This window comes from Anastrepha ludens, chromosome 2 (assembly GCF_028408465.1).
Source record: "Anastrepha ludens isolate Willacy chromosome 2, idAnaLude1.1, whole genome shotgun sequence".
NCBI lineage: Eukaryota > Metazoa > Arthropoda > Insecta > Diptera > Tephritidae > Anastrepha > Anastrepha ludens.
Window position 1 is genome coordinate 75,008,919 of NC_071498.1, and position 15,414 is coordinate 75,024,332.

At 39.9% G+C, this 15,414-nt stretch overlaps 1 protein-coding gene across 2 annotated transcripts in view; it reads left to right on the top strand.

Moving 5' to 3' along the window:
• The first annotated feature begins 4,891 nt into the window (after positions 1-4,891).
• The window catches only part of LOC128871874 (equilibrative nucleoside transporter 1-like), a 45,539-nt gene continuing 35,016 nt past the window's right edge, over positions 4,892-15,414 (top strand). Inside the window, exon 1 of one of the 2 annotated variants that reach the window (XM_054114004.1) lies at positions 4,892-5,192. The gene's annotated coding sequence lies outside the window, so the exon portion shown is untranslated. Of the gene's footprint in view, positions 5,193-12,323; positions 12,417-15,414 lie in introns of those variants that run through there. The other variant, XM_054114005.1, reaches the window with a different exon arrangement.

Here is a 15,414-nt window from a genome sequence, read left to right on the forward strand (position 1 = left end):
ACCCGATGCCGTATCCATCTCCACCAGTAGTAGAATGCAATAGCACGCTGTGAGTTCAGGTGCATCCATCGACACCATGTATTTCTTTGCTCTATATTGTCTCATAAAGCAGCAAAAGCATCGTTTCACCATCTGCCACCGATGTTTTACGTTCAGGGATCGAAACTCTACGCTATCTGAAAGCGCTTCCACTTGGGACACGAAGCTTCTTCCGATGGTCGTGACTTCTTATCGAAATCGCTGCGAATACGGTCGTCGGCTGTATTGTGAACTAATACGCGCTGTTTAGGTTGCTTGCTGACTCCACTTCTCAGATCTCGTGTAGGCTGCGGCTCCTACGATGTTACTGTAGTTGCGCACATAGCAACGTTAAACAAGCATCGGTCGAACGAGCCCAAATTACCATCACCTATTACCAGTCTATGTCTGCACCAGTCCAGCTTGAGGTCACTTGGCAATAGCGGATCATTCAGGTAGGCGTTAAGCACAACTGCCATCAACGTAGCACAATAATTATGTACAGCTTTCACAAACCTAATGTCTGAATCTAAATTGTTGATCGTTATGGCAGGTTCGTCTCTTAATTTGCGTCCGATCACCATTTTCAGAGTTCCGACTGCATAGGGTACAGTTGCTGGAGTCATCAATTTGCCCCGTACGGCCTCGGATGAGATTTTCTTCGTTGCTTAATCCACACCTCTCTGTTGGGTCTTTTTAATTGGTTATAAACAGCAGCCATTCCTCGGATTTTTTCGGAAAATAGAGGTAATTCTCTTGAAATGCCAGGACGTACCACCATTTGTGCCGATGATAAAGTGCCGTTGGGCATTGCTGCACTTGTTGGAAGTGCACCGGTAAATTGCAAGCTCATGCATGTCAGAGTATGCGCTTGCTGTATCTCCGCCTGCAGTTTCGCCAAACTGGCCGCCACTTGGCGTCCTTCCTTCGCACACCTTTCTTTCATTGTCTGTTCCGACGGTAACATAATACACGTTTTTCGTTCTGCTGCTAAACATTGGTTATGTTATCTGGGTTTAGAAGGTCGTAAACCAAACCACTACAAATTTGTATTACCATCCATCCTTGCGCAAAATATTACAGGACGTTAAGTCGTATGCTTGCTAGGGAGAGAAATCAAGCGCCGCCGCCTTCCAATTAAAAACAGCTGATGTTTAGTGATCGCGTTGAATATATATGTATATATATATTTATATTGGCGCGTACACCCAAAACCAAGGTGGATTTAATAAGGTGACAGCATTCACCCAGCTAAATTTTTCGCCGTAGGTATGGCTTACGTCAAAATGATATGCTTTGTTTGTATGTATTGGTATGTTGACATTCGTATGTTTACATTTTCTTGCTGATTTTGACATGATGCTTGCACCAAACGCAACAACAAATACATGTAGGGTTTTACTTATATGTGTTTGCTGTCACCTGTAATAAATTCGCCTTGCCCAAAACTGTGCAGAGCCAATATACTAAAGAGAGAATTCACTGTTATCAGCTCTGTTAAAAGTTTCACCACACCGCGGCGTTCTCTCGAATTATGTCTACATCGAGGTGAGTCCTTATATGAATTTATCATTAATACTAAACTAACACTTTGTAACAGGGGTAATACCCCGACTTACATCTTTCCAAGTGGGGAATACTTTAGAGGATAGGCGGTAGTAAGAGATATAACATTACTGTCTGAAAATACTATAGTGAGGGTATAAAATTAGAGGGTCTCAAGTAAAAAGTATTTTTCGGACCATAGCTGGATCCTCTATCAACTGGATCTTGAGATAGATCCACCCTTACCATATCGTAACCCACTTAGTTCAAATTGGAAACGGTTCAAAAATGCAGTAGGGAACAGGATAGGAAGGATTCCGACCCATCAAATCACTCTCACAGAAAACATTGAGAGTACGGTCATAACATTGGAGGAAATGTTGTTGTTGTTGTTGTAGCAGTACCTTTGCCCTGTCAGTGTAGCATAATAACCGGTCGACTTCGTCTAGCTCATCATCAGAGGGATAGGGGTGTTAGATGAGTGGGTTTAATGGGGCATATGAAAAGGTGGTTAGTGTCGTGCGGGGTGCCTTCACATGCTAGACATATGTTTAGTATGTCGGGGTCGATTCTGGATAAGTAGGGGTTTAACCTGCTACAATATACAGAACGTAATTGTGCCAAGGTTACGCGGGACTCTCGGGGAAGTTGGAGCTCTTCGTTTGCGGTAACACCCTAGCAGAAACTGCTTACTGAGCAATTTGTTATGCTCCTTAATAGGCAGCAATAGGGCCTCACCATGTAGGTGATGTATAGGAGACATCAGAAGACATCCTGTCACGGTCCTTGATGCAGTGTTTTGGCAGGTCTGAAGCTTCGTCCACTGCGAATCCTTGGTTCCAGGCGACCAGACAGGCGCAGCATAGTTTAGAACCGGTCGGCCTACTGCTTTAAAAGTCGACAGCAACATTTCCTTGTCTTTGCCCGAAGTGCTGCCGGCAAGCGACTTGAGAACCTTGTTGCGATTCTGTACTTTAGTTGCAATAGCGGTTGTATGGTTTAGGGTTTTTAACCGTCGGAATATGTGTATCATCGACTTTCACCTTGAGTTGTATATTGACCTCCTTTGTCCAGGTGGTGAAAAGGGTCGCCGTGGATTTAGTGGGGGAGCGAGAAAGGCTGGCGAGGTAGTCGTTTACCTTGGAGCATAGGCCATCAATGTTATTTCCCGACGCCATTATCGTGCAGTCGTCGGCGTATGAGACCAGGGAGACTCCCTCTGGTGGCTGGGGGAGTTTCGAAATGTAGAAATTGAAAAGCAAAGGTGAAGGGACTCCACCCTGCGGTACTCCTTGCTTTAGTTTCCTCTGTTTAGATGTTTGGTCTCGAAATATCACCGATGAATGACGACCACTCAGGTAGTTCGCCGTCCACCTCTTCAGCCCTGGCGGGAGTGTCGACTGTAAAATGTCATCTAGTAGCGTGGCGTGGCTGACTGTATCGAAAGCCTTTTTTAGATCGAACGCTACTAGGACAGTCTTCTCGCAGGGACGGTTTTGGTTGAGTCCGCGGTTTACCTGGGTATTAATGACGGTGAGTGCCGTGGTGGTGCTATGCACTTTTCGGAAGCCATGCTGGTGTGAGGCTGGGGTAAGGTGTTTCGTAAAGAGTGAGAGTAGAAGGGCCTCAAGTGTCTTCGCTACTGGGGAAAAGACAGTTATCGGGCTAAGATAAGACTCCCTTTGGGTGGCGGGTTTCCCAGGCTTCAGTAGTGGGAGCACTCTCCCTAATTTCCACTTATCAGGAATGATGAGAGTGGCCATAGACAATTTGAAGACCTTTGTGAGATATTCTACTCCCAATATACCCAACTTTCATGTTTAGTCCGTCAGGGCCAATGGCTTTGGACGGTTTCATGTGTTTGATGGCCCCCTAAACCTCATCGCTTGAGAAAACTAGTGGCGCACTGTTGTATGTCAGTTTGTGCAGCTGTCTGGTGGCACAAATGTGGACCGAAGGATGCAGAATAAATTGCCGGCTAAAATAGCAAGCGCATCTCTTCGGATCCGGTGAAGCACGACCGTTGAAATTGAAAGCCACCTTGTCATTGTGCTTCGTCGGGTTCGACAGGGTCCTTACGGTGGACCAGAGTTTGCTCACACAAGAGGTGAAACTACAGGATTTCAAATGCTCTTCCCATTTGCTCCGCTTCTGTTGGGTTACCAGTTGCCGTATCTCGGAATTGAGATCCTTTATCCGAGGATCCCCTAGATCGGCCTGGCGTACGCGATCACGCTCGTTCACCAGAACAGCTGCTTCTGAGCGGGTGTGAAGCGAGCAGCGGCAGCTATGATAGGCTTGCGGAATGCGCGTTCGCACATCGGTGGGAATGGGGGACAGCGGCGAAGATGTATTCAGGAAATTCCGCGAATCTGGTCCAATCAGCTTTGTTGAAATTGATGTATGACCGGTGATCCGCGGAAACAAAGCCGCACAGACTGGATATAGTCATGCGTAAATAACTGGCACACAAGTTGGTAACGAGGATGTGGTAACAAAATGGTGAGGAAGCGCTAGTAGGATTCTGGTTGAATCACCACTCTAACCAACTATGTCTACAAACCTGTTTTATTTGCCGGCGCGCATTTTATTTAGTTTTTACTCTGACGTTTCTCTTTACATTCGTAAAATTAATTAAAACAGAGTGGTATGTAAGAAAGTAGGAAATAATCTGAGATTATTTCATAATCTTAGATTTTGGGAGGGAAATTATATATGGGTAATATCGCTTTTCAATTAAGGATAGTCTACTTATATTTGAACGTATTATTAATATTAAAATTGGATAAAGCATGCTAGCTGTGTTGCCATTAGTTCGTGACTTTTATTTAGCAATCCCGGGATCGAACTCTGAGCAATTATAGAGAGACGTTTCATTTCGAGAAACACCTAACAATATTTATCCCAAAAAAATGTAAAAACAAAATACATGAGGGTTTTTGTAGTTGTACAAGTATTACCAAATACAAATACACTGCTATGACGTCAGTGATGCAAATAAACAAACAAAAAGAAGATGAAACTGTCAATGCATGATATACACACACGTTTTCTTGCCACGGGATCATAGAAAGGAGCAGGTGATGTTCAACACATTTACAATTTAACACGCGGCCTCCATTTTTAATATATTGTTCAATTTAAAAATCACAAAACTTAAAATATCTATATTCATCAAACTAAATATTTAGTAACAAGTAGCTTCTTGGCTTTCTCTTTGTTTCGTCGCTACACTGACATTATCGAGTGTCAAAACAGCGAAAATAAGTAGCGGTTTTCGGAAGCTGCTATATTCTATATTCTGTACACCGTGTAATGACGTTAATGTGAACCAATAATAACCTCAAAGTGTTCGATTGCGTGTTTGTTTATCTTTCAAGCAGTGCATAAACTTTCGACGATTTCGTTATTTAATGCTGTGGAACTATATTTAAAAGCAATTATAGCGAAATAAAAGAAAGTCGTCTTGTCTTCCCATTTTGTACTCGGCACTGTGTCGCACTTTTATATAATAAAATCAATAACATTAATTACTTCGTTACAAAGTTAAAAATAGACAGCACATGTACGAATCCATTAGATGACGAATGTGTAATATATTCTCTTTAACAACTAGATTTTAATTGGAAGTATGTATATATCTTTTATATAAAATACAAATGCATGAAAACACATATTTTATTAATTTGTTCTATATGTTTACGACTAAATGGGTAGGACTCTATTTCTGAATAAGATGAGAGGGAAGGTAAAGTTGTCCTAATTCCAAGTATGTGATTACCCGCCGACCTAAGGACCTTCGCGCACGGGTCCTATCGTCTTCGGCACTACATTATTTTTTATGTAGCGACGATGACGATACGCTTGCTTGTCCGCACAGAATGTAACTAACTATCGTTGCATTCGTGGTGGAATCTAAAATTTTTCCTCTCCGAAAGAGGTCAATACAGACTTGAAAAAAATTCCCTATTTTCCCACTATCCAAACCCGGGGGAGCCATTTGAAAAATTAAAAACACCATTTTAGCAGAGAAAATATGAATTACTTAGACCAAAAAACCCAATGAGCAAGAACCATTGAAGTTTTACTAATATTTTTATTTATTTAGTTAATGCAGCGTAGCTACAAGTGAAATTAAGTAGGTAATACTACAATTGCATTTAAGTAAAAATTAAAAAAAGAGAAGTTAAATACTAAGACTATTATATAACATTTTAATTGAAGCCGAGAGATAAAGTCCAATGAAACTTATTCGACAGAGGAGGTGTTCAGCCCGGTTCACTTAATTAGTGACTATCATTTTTATTTGATAAAATGGTTATTAAAGCAATCGTATTTGATCTAGTAGCACATTTGTTTCTGATAGTTGAAGTGAAGATTTATCAACGAGATCCAGGACAAAACACATTTACAACTACTGGACCGGACAGTATACAGACGGACACTAAATGACATTCATCAGGAGACGCTTGCCACCTTCCTAAACTCCCGAACTCTAAATGCTGTCATGTAAGTCCAACCTCCACATATTGCAAGCTTCATCTATCCTATTCTTCTATAAAAATTATTGCCTCGAATCAAGTGAACCATCGTAGCCGAATGGGTTGGTGCATGACTACCATTCGGAATTCGGAGAGAACGTAAGTTCGAATCTCCGTGAAGCACCAGAATGAGGAAAAAGTTTTCTAATAGTGATCGCCCCTCGGCAGGCAATGGCAAACCTCCGAGTGTATTTCTGCCATGAAAAAGCTCCTCATACAAAAAAATATCTGCATTTCGGAGTCGGCTTGAAACTGTAGGTCCCTACATTTGTGGAACAACATCAAGACGCACACCATAAATAAAAGGAAGAGCTCGGGCAACTAGTCAAAAACGGTGTACGCTCCAATTATATATATATATATATATATATATATATTATATATATATATATATATATATATATATATATATTATATATATATATATATATATATATATATATATATGTACATATATTGCCTAGTTCTATTAAACAGGATGCGCTTGGCTGATTATTGAATAACCAAGCGCTGTCTGCTCGAGCATCGCCCCCACTGACGTTGGTTCAATTATCATGGTCTACATCCATCTCCTAATTCTTGAGCTACAATCACAGGATTTTCCTTCTACACGTTTGCATACCATGAGAGACTTATTCAGGATATGGCAAAGGTACCTAACCTCACGGATCACTTCAATATCAACCGCACTCATATTGATTTCATCCATTCATTTACTAGTTTGAAGTTGGATAGTACTGTCCGCCGTTGCCAGTTTACCTGACCAGTATGGCAGGGACTCTATCCAAATTCAGATAAGCCTTTGCACGTTCCTCGACATACTTCCGAGAGGGAATACGCAGGGGCGCTTTTGGTTGAGTCCGCGGTTTACCTGGGTATTAATGACGGTGAGTGCCGTGGGGGTGCTATGAACTCTTCGGAAACCATGCTGGTGTGAGGCTGGGGTCAGGTGTGTCGTAAAGAGTGAGAGTAGAAGGGCCTCAGGAGTGTTCACTACTGGGGAAAGGAGAGTTATCGGGCGATAAGATTGCACTTGGTTGGCGGGTTTCCCAGGCTTCAGTAGGGGGACCACTGTCCCTAATTTCCACTTATCAGGAATGATGAGAGTGGCCATAGACAAGTTGAAGACCTTGGTGAGATATTCTACTCCCAATGAACCAAGCTTTTTCAGCATCAGCATGCTTAGTCCGTCAGGCCCAATGGCTTTGGGTGAGTTTCAACGCATTAGGTTAGTTTACTGCGGCGGCAGCTCATGGTTAGTCATTCCGGTACGTAGAACCAGCTACCATGAGAATGATCGAAGCGTTGTGCAATGTCACGGTTCCAAAAAGTGCACAATAACAATGTACTTGTTACTTTTATAGGCGGTGAGGTCCGATTGGCCATCAGAAAGCAAAAGCTTCCGTAAGCGAATGTCAATCTGTCTGCGGTTACTCTTGCCATCCTTCAAATATGGGAAGCAGGAAGGGTAGTCGCACTACTGACGTATGGGAAACTCGCCAACCCGATGTCTTTTATATCCGAAGTAGTAAAGACTCTTGAAGCCTTCTTACTCCCAATCTTAACGGAATATCTCATCCCACCTACATATCAGCATGGCTTCCGCTCATGCGAGAGAACAGTCCATTCCACACTACTAGTTGATATTGAATAATCCTTTCTGTCGCTGTGTGCAATTTTAAAATATTGCTTAAGAAATTTATTTAAAATATTTATCTATACAAGTTTTTGAAAAATGTATCAGTTCTCAATTAGAATAGTTTAGCTTTAACCACTTTTCCCTTGATCTTTGCACAGATCCTTTTCTCTAAACCTTGATGAATATGCATCTGGGACCTGAACGGGTCCCTCAAGTGTTTTTTTTTATTGGTTACCACTCGAGTTCTGTAATACACAAATCCATGTAAATTAATTTCATTAATTTTTTACAATTTCAAATACAAATATGATATGGGCTTACATTTACTTTGGTGAGTGTGAGCACCATAAGGAATGTAGAACAATAAGCGCTTGAAAACTGTTCACAGTCGATAATCGCACAATAGTCGGGTATCTACTGCGAGTCAACATTCGCAATAGGGGTACAAAACTTAAATATGGTTTATGGTCATTTAGTACCTTTATCGTCAGTAGCATTTCAAGATTAAATTTCGAACTTTCCTCTAGTAAATCCACGGATACCCCATTTACCACCTGGAAAAAACAAGTCAATTGAGAACGTATGGTATGTAGGTGCTATACCGTACATATCTGTACTATCATTTATAGTATACTTATGTCATGAAAATAATGTAAATATTATTTTATGTTTCGCTATACCTAAAGTACCCATGTGAAGTGCTTACTATAAATTTCTTCGCGAAATATTATCTAAGATAAGGGATAAGAGGCAGTTTTACAGGGTATTAAACAATGTAAATAGTGAGATCGTTAATACCATGTTTAATTTCATAGTCTTGGGCTATAAATTAACCTGTAAAAAGTATTATGCTACAATCTACAGTATGTATCAAAATTTAGGAAGTAATATGTTTATACGTTGTTTTTTCAGTTTGTCGAATAGATAATGAAAAACCAACGTTTGTATAAGTATACCTCACAGAAATAAAAAATAATGTGCAAGGGTATTTTCATATGAAAAACTATAAATACGGGCCGGCAATATTCCCTAGAGGTCCTCAATTGGGTTTAAATCGGGACTTAGTGCTGGCCAATCCAGAACTGAAATTTTTCTTGCCGATAGGAAGGCCCTAGTTAAACTAGCCGTATGGATTGGGGCGTTGTCTGGCTGGAAAACCCTGTCGATTCCGTATATGTTTCCCGCAACTCAATGAAAACATCCTCTAATATTTCAACACAGAATTCTGCGTTGGTTCTTGTCGGAATAAAACAAATTGGAGACTTTCCATTATGTCCGAAAGCGGCCCAAATCATCAAAGACCCACCACTGTAGTTCCGCTTATGGCGCGCTTGCCGTGGTTACCTAAGGTCTCGCCAATATTTCTGGCAACCATCTGGACCATCTAAGTTGAACTTGTTTTCGTCCGAAAATACAACGTTTCGGAATTCGTTAGTCCAAAATTTATATTTTCCAGCAAATGCTAAACAAGCCTTAATGTGGCGTGCTAATAGTCTTGGTACCGCTCCCGCAAACAATATTTAAGTGTTCCGTCCTCGAACAAAATTTGATGTATTCGACTATCGGTGACCTTAAGACTTAAATGGTGTTTGATTTCCTTGCAAGACATTTCTTTTGGAGCAGCCAGACGACGAATTTCTCGTTCATCTGCTAGCTGGCCTGCCGCTTCGTTTGAGTTGACCATATGTTTTTGGATTTTTAAGAAAGTTGCTGATGGTATTCCTATGCCGATTTATTTTAGCAGTTATTTCATGAATACTTTTGCCAGTTTCGCTTAGCCCTTTAATTAGCTCTTCACCGGATAAATGGCTTTCACGTGGCATTCTACAGATTAACCCAGCAATAAAAGAATAAAAGAATTAATCTATTTTACATACATTTTTTTTATGATACTAATGCAAATAATACACAATTTTTTGATAACTTGCTCTCTATGCTTGCCAAATCAATACTGATCTCTGATTGCACATACATACATATATTTATTTCATATGAAAACCAAATCTCACAACATAAACTTGTAATAACGGTACTAAGAATAATGACTAAACAAGAATTTTGGAAGGAAATAGTTAAATTGGACTGCAAATACAGACTTTGGCATACCAAACAAAAATGTACCGTTACTATCAAGAAAGATATCGGTATAAAAAACTTTGCAGATATACTTATTTCTGTGAGGTATTTTGAAAGTAGAATTATATGGATTATGCTTGTCTTTGTTATTAATAATTACTAACATGTTATTACTATGTTTCAATATTCGGGTAGCAGAGAAAATGAATGGAAAAAAGAAATATAAGGAAAATAGAGAAATTTCCAAATTTAATTAAAAATGTGCGAAAAATTAGAACTCCATTACTCAAAATGAGTGTAAGGATATATTATAAGTATATATTGAAGCAGCAATTGTAGCAGTGTAAGGTTATATGATGTATAAAATTTATGGTATATATTAAACGAGATAAAATAATAAGCACTAAAATTTGAAAATAGCTTAAAATATAAACTATAATATTTTTCAGCTCTCAAATGCTTCATTTGTTATACTTTATGATTACGTATTGTTACATGAAAAAACTCCCTATAAATCACCGTCTGCCGATTAGCATAAAACTGTAGACCCCTCTATTTGTGGAAAACAGAAAGACGCACTCCGAGAAGAAGCTTGGCCAAACATGCATAAAGAGGGAATATGTAACATACATATAATATATTGTTATATATAATATTAGGTGCACAACTAAGTTCTCGTGATTTTTTTTAATGAAAATACTGAAGCTGAGGCCGAGCGTTGTCATGATGTAGAATCACTTTTTCATGCCTCTCCGCGTATTGCGGCCGCTTCTCGCGCAGTGCTCGGCTCAATCGCATCAATTGAAGTCGATACCGATCCCCAGTGATTTTCGTTGTTGTAGCAGCATATAAACATTCCCCATACTTACATACGGGGAATGCTGCTGGAGTGGCAGTCCTTGGCCGGATATAAATCCGGGTCGTTTCGGTAACGTAGAACCGACTGTCGTGGAAACACCGATCCCCAGTGATGGTTTCGCTTGGTTTTAACAGTTCATAATATCATAAATAGCACCAACTTGGTCCCACCAAATACATATCATAACTTTCGCAGCGTGAATATTCGACCGAGGCGAGGACGTAGAAGCATGACCGGGCAGTCCAGTCCCCATGACTTTCTTTTCTTTTAATTGCTGTAATGAATCCATTTTTCATCACCCGTCACGATGCGATGAAGAAAAGCCTTCGTTTTTTGCCATTGGAGCAGTTGTTCACAGGCGAAAAATCGACGTTCAACATCCCTTGGTTTTAACTCATAAGGAACCCAAGTCCCCTCTTTCTGAATCATTCCCAAAGCATGCAATCGCTTGGGAATGGATTGGTGGGGAACTCCTAATACTGAAGAAAGCTCTTCTTGCGTTTGACGCGGATCCTCATTGGGCAATGCCTCCAATTCAGTGTCTTCGAAGGTTTTTGGCCTTCCTTCACGCGGACGGTTGTCAACATTAAAACCACCGTCTTTGAAGTGACGGAACCAATCTCGGCACGTTGTTTCACTTAAAGCAGCATCTCCATAAACTTTTTGTAGCTCTCGATACACTTCAGCCGCGTTTTTTTTCGAATGAAAGAGGAATATCAACACTTCCCGCAAATGACGATTATTCGGCACAAAATCAGACATTTTCACAAGACCATAAGTATGAATGTTATGTTAGAATCAACTAGCACACGGCTGACGGCATCTATTGACAGGCAGCGGGAACTTAGTTGCGTACCTAATATAGGGTTTTCCAATAAGAGGTGTTATTTTGATATTCAAAGAAAAATGCTGTTTTTTAATATAATGTGTATTTCATTATAAAGAGGAAGATATGCCGTTAATAGTGGAAAATAACATCAGGCAAATGACCACTACGACCACGCTTACAGGACAATAACCTTTTCATGAAATTTTCCATAACCGATCTGCACAGTGGCTGCCCTATGTCCTCGATAGCCTCACGAATTCCATCTTTGAGGTCTTGAATCGACCCTGGGCTGTTGGCGTAGGCCTTCTCTTTCACGTGGCCCCAAAGAAAAAAGTCACAAGGTGTTAAATCACAAGATCTCGGTGGCCAATTGTGATCACCTCTTCGAGAGATAACGCGGCCCGGAAACTTTTCCCGGAAAAGGTCAATGGTTTCGTTGCTTGTGTGGTACGTAGCGCCGTCTTGTTGAAAATAAACCTTGTCCACATCAATACTATCCAATTCCGGCCATAAAAAATCGTTAATCATCTCTCGATAGCGCAATCCATTCCAAAATAACACCTGTTATTGGAAAACCCTTTATATAAAATATGGTTATATATATTATATAATATATTGTTATATATATAATATGTTGTTATATATATAATATGTTGTTACAAATGCAATAAACCTTAATCCGTTTATTAAAAAAATTGAACTTTTGAATAAAACTACAAAGGCGACAAAAAATTTAGTTATGTTACATACTGTAATTAAATACATCGATATTGGCTAGCAGCTTAGATAATAGATTTTGTCTCTTTAGTTAGCAATGCTTTAGCGATTGATTTTATAGTGACGAGATACGGCAAATAAAGTGTATCACAAAATTAAGAACTTAGTGCAAACTCAGTAGACTAAGAGTTGGTAAGTTCAGAGAACTAAAAGTTATTTTTATACCAGAAACTATTCTCCAAATTCAACTTGTACTTTCTAGCTGATCACACTGCGAAATCCATCTATCCACTTTCCAGCAATATATTTTGAATTTAATACGACTGTATGTTAGCAGAATTGTGTCATTCCGTATAATATATTATGAAAAAATATATACATTCTGTTGCTATGATTTCGGCTACGTTACGAAAAATGTGTGGAAATGGTTCCAAAATCGTAATTTTTTCGGATTAAGTTTATGTTTTATGTGGTGTGCTGATAGGTCAGCATTTTCCGGTCAGATTATCCGGTTGCATAGTCGTTAACCAGAGAGAATTAAACAGTTTTCTTTTAATTCCAATATAAACCTATGAAGTTGAGGTGTGCAGAGGTTTTATAAATAAATGTCGGTAAAACCGTTCGAAACCCAGAAAATGATCCGCGGATACTGATTGAATAAGGCAAATGCCCTTGTCTCATTCTCCAAGGCAAAAAAAAAGTGGCTCAAAGGTACGAGGCGTTCAAAACTATTAAAGACGAGACTTTAACGGAGTTCACTTGCAAAATGAAATAAAAATGTAAAGTTAAAGATATTAAGGTACGCTGAGTGAGGTTCTTGTATTTTTTTACTCCTCGTACGTGGCTGAACTCCAGTAAGCAACTGAATTTCAAAAGCACGCTTCGGTCAATTCAAAGGCGTTTATATTTTAAGGGTTGTATTTTTGGGTAGAGATACTTTATAATGAAGTAAATTTTGAGTATAAAGAGAGAACTCAAATTTTGTATATACATAAGTAGTTAAATACAGCGCAATAACAGTTGTAACGTATAATTATAAATTATAATGCGTTAATCGCATCACTGGTAAGAGAATCACTACCAACATCAAATATGCATTTTCGGACGCAGGTCTCCGTATACAATTCCTGTTGGCGTCTTGACTAAAACAGATCTGACTTGACCTTCTGAGGCTGCCTTTGCTTCTGTTACGATACCCCGTTTCCAATGACCTCGGCTCTCGTTGTTGTCGCATACTACAACGATGCCACCTACAGCTATCGTTTTCACCATCTTAAACCATTTCGTACGCCGGTTCAAGAAGGGGAGATACTCAAGTATCCATCTTTTAAAAAAGGTCTGCTTCAGTTATTGCGCTATGTACCACTGCTTACCTAAAAATATCTTATATGACAACTACTTCACTCGCGCAGCCTAGACAAAAATAATTGGGTGACAGAGGCTCGGCGTGTGCACTTTCTATAGGCACGTGTGTTAATGATTTTTTAGCGTCTTCAACTGTGGCGAGTGCTCAGCGTCTGCCTCTTGTAGCTCTAAATCTGAATCACACGATGTGAGAAATAGAATAGCAGTATATTTATGGAGCAGATGTATGTCGTTCTAATGCCTACTTACCAGATCCCATTTTCTATCGCCTTAAGTAGGTAATTAGTAAATTAACCCTTTGCGGTCGTATTAAATTTAGACATGGGTGTCGTACTGGTCGGAATTAATTTTCGTTGAAAGGGCAGTGATATTAACATGTAAGGTTATGAAGGATAAACAATATTTATTAGTTCTATAAAAAAATACAGTATAAAAATAGTATGGTTCCTTGCTTTGGTGACTGAGAGTAGACATACCACCGGAATGGTGGAAAAGCTTTGATGGCTGAGAGTAGAAATACAACCGCAAAGGGTTAAAGCTCATCAAAAATAGTTAAATTATTCCAAAGGAAGTATTTTGATTATTCCAGTAGAATTATTTCAGCTAAACAATTTTTTTATTGCCAAGTTGAGGGGCCGCCTTTGGCACTCATGATCGAATCTTGAATTATGATATGGCCGACGTTTTGTTAAATTTTTTGTTCCAAAAATCCGTAGCCTCAAGTGTTCCGTTCTAGTACTTATCCACCATATCTTCCTCGTTACTAGAAGCTTAACGTCGTTTGGAATAACATAATAAAATGATGTCTAATTGAATAATGTTCAGTCCACAAATAGATTATTTCATATTCGATTGGAACTCATATTTCAATATGGCAGATTGGACCTAATTCGGGGGTTTTCTGAACTAAGAGCTGCCGCACAGTGTGCTAACCCTGCTTAGTGCGCTGAAACGCACGCCACTGGAGCAACTCTATGCGGCCCCCTCCATCCAGCCCTGCACCTGAAATCTATTTTTGCTGCGGTTGCCAAAGACTGCTCTACCCGAACTGGTTAGATGGGAGTGGTGGGAAGTTGTCCACACGGTTTGTGGCACTCTCACCCTCCACAGCCTCCATTTCCCTCTATTCGCCTTTGCCTCCTTTAAGCACTTCATCAAGAATTCGCCAGAGCAGCATCACTCCGCCCATTTTGCTATTTTTTGCATCAGACCACTTAACCATTATCGCATCGATTGATAGGCCTGCTGACTTTATTTTCAGGAATCATCGGTTCTATATTAACTTTAATAAAGCTGATTGGGTCGGCTTCACGAAATTCACTGAGGCCACCTTCGTGGCTATTCCTATTCCCACTGCTCCTGCGGCTTGCTTGATATCCGCTGAACAATTAGGGGAAAATCGTCCTAGCGGAAACAGCCGTTTTGGCAAATGAGCGGAACAACCTAAGCGTAAAGATCGTTTCCACGACAGTCGCTTCTACGTTACCGAAACGACCCGGATTTATATCCGGTCAAGGATGTCCACTCCAGCAGCCTTCCCCGTATGTAAGTATGGGGAATGTTTATGCTGCTACAACAACAACAACGTCTCAATTTACAGATGAAAAGGGTTGAACACCTGAAGACCTGTAGCTATATTTTTGGCGGAAGTAAGCTCTGGCCCATCGGAAGGTCTTTGTATAATTCAACGAAGCACAATGACAGAGTGATAATCGCTTTTGGTGATTGTGCGTGATCCTATCAAACAACAGTAGATCGCATTGGAACATTGAACTACTGAAATCCGATGTCTCTCCTTTCCTCAGTAGTGAAGACTCGTAAAAGC